This window comes from Penaeus vannamei, chromosome 36 (genome assembly GCF_042767895.1).
Source record: "Penaeus vannamei isolate JL-2024 chromosome 36, ASM4276789v1, whole genome shotgun sequence".
NCBI lineage: Eukaryota > Metazoa > Arthropoda > Malacostraca > Decapoda > Penaeidae > Penaeus > Penaeus vannamei.
In genome coordinates, this window is record NC_091584.1 from 5969180 (window position 1) to 5971679 (window position 2500).

Consider the following 2500-nt stretch of genomic DNA (forward strand, 5'->3'; position numbering starts at 1 on the left):
TGACAATGATAATAATAATGATAATGATGATAATGATGATAATGATAACAATGCGAATAACAACGAAATCTTTAACAATTTCCATCTAACCATCATTTCCTGTCCCCCATCCCCCCCCCGTCTCGCCCCCCCCCCGCCTCTGACTGGCACGTGTAGAATCATATGTCAGGCTGTGAACTTATCTAAATATGTATTCATAAATATTTAGATAGTAAGGTAGATCGATAGATAGGTAGATAGAGAAATAAGAAGCCAGGCAAATAGATTGAAAGACAGACAGATAGATGGATAGACTGAGTGATTGATGGATAGACAGATAGATGGACAAAAATATAGGTAGATAGATGGACAAAAATATAGGTAGACAGATTGTTAGATAAAGTGGCCAAGGCAGACAGATCAGTGAATAGGCAGATAGGTAGATTGATAGATGGACAGACATACATACAGATAGATCGATAGATAGAGAGAGAGAGAGGAAGTCCGGATAGGGGTGGGGGAGAGGGAGAAAGAGAGGGGAAGGGAGAGAATGAAGGATGGGGAGGGGGAGGAGAAAGGGGGAAGAAGGAGAAAGGGAGGGGAAGGGGGGGAAGTGGGGAGATGAAATAAGGGAAGAGGAAAACGACGAAGAAAGGAATAGAGGGATTAAAGAGACAAAAAAAGATAGGGAAGAGGAACATAGGCCGAGAAACGAAGAGAACTTGAAGAGGAAATGAGGATGGGTAAGGGGAAGAGTAGAGAGGAGAGAGAGGTATCGGAGAGAAATAGGGGGAAGGGAGAGGGAGGAAAGGGAATGGGGGAGCGAAGAAAGTGAGAGAGTTTGGGGAGGAAGAGGAGGGAAGTGTGTGTGTAGAAGGGGGGCATATGGAGGGCTTAAAGTGGGAAGGGAAGGAGTGAATTTAAGGGAAATTTGGGAGTGAGAGAGGGTGGCAGAGTGGAAAAGGGAAAGAGAGAAAGGAAAGGGGAGAGAGGAAGCGAGAAGTAAAAGAACGAGGGTGAAAGGAGAGAGGAATACCTCTTTCTTTCTTCCTCATTTTCTCTCTTTTTAATGGGGTTTACACGAGTCCCGAAGATTATTACTATCTTTGGTGTTGTCGTCATCATTATTATTATATATAATTTTTCATTCCACAAAAAACTTAGGTATTTACGACTGACAATAACATCAACAAAAATAGTAAATATAATCTTTTAACTTTATTTCCTAATTATCTATACGTAATAAACAAAGAAACAAATATATTCAAAACACAGTAGATAGATGGATAGAGAAATAGTGAATATAATCATAATATAATGCAATTATATTATGATTATGAGATACAATTCTTAATATAATGCATCTGTTATATCTTTAGTATCTGGAGGTCCATGGAGTTAATATTTTGAAAATAAAGTTTCTGGATATTTCACTTTATTTATTACGTCGTCCGACTGATAAATATTGTAAGGTTGTTTTGCATGTGTTGAGACGACGGATTCATGAGTCTGTTTGTCTGTATGTCTCTCTCTTTCCTGCTTTTTCTGTCTGTCTCTATCTCTCTCTCTTTCCTTTCATTTCTGTCTGTCTGTCTCTATCTCTCTTTTTCTTCTTCTGATTCCCTCTCTATCTCGCTTTCTCTTTCTCTCTCTTGTTCTTCTTCTCCTTCCCACTCTGTCTCGCTTTCCCTTTCTGTATCTACCGCCTCTCTCTCTCTCTCTCTCTCTCTCTCTCTCTCTCTCTCTCTCTCTCTCTCTCTCTCTCTCTCTCTCTCTCTCTCTCTCTCTCTCTCTCTCTCTCTCTCTCTCTCTCTCTCTCTCTCCCTCCCTCCCTACCCCATGTCTCTGTCTCCCTCTCTCCCTCCCTCTCCCCTCCCTTCATTCCCTGAAGAAGCAAAACAGCGAAAAGGCCTTCAACATATTCGTTTGTTTTATATTTTTTTTACCTTCGTTGTGCCTTTTGCAATTTGTACAGCTAGGATCCTCTACATACTTACGTAAGCATAGACAGTCGGGGAAAGCGAGAAAGAGATAGATAGATAAATATATAGATAGATAGTTAGATAGTTAGATAGTTAGATAGTTAGTTAGATATATAGATACATAGATGGTTAGATAGATATATAGATAGTTAGACTGATAGTTAGATAGATAATTAGATAGTTAGATAGATAGTTAGATAGATAGTTAGATAGATAGATAGTTAGATAGATAGTTCGATAGATAGATAGATAGATAGTTCGATAGATAGAGAGAGAGACAGAATAAAATAGGAAGAGAAAGAGATCGACGGATAGAGACAGAGGAAGATAGATAGATAGATAGAGAAAGAAAGTGACTGATAAAGAGAGGAAAATAGGAAGAGAAAGAGAGAGATCGACGGACAGAGTCAAAGGAAGATAGAAAGAGAAAGAAAAAAATCAACGGATAGAGACAGAGAAAGCTAGATAGATAGAGGAAGATAGACAGACAGGCAACGGGAGAGACTGTGAGAAAGTCCCAACACACGACCAGCGAGGCC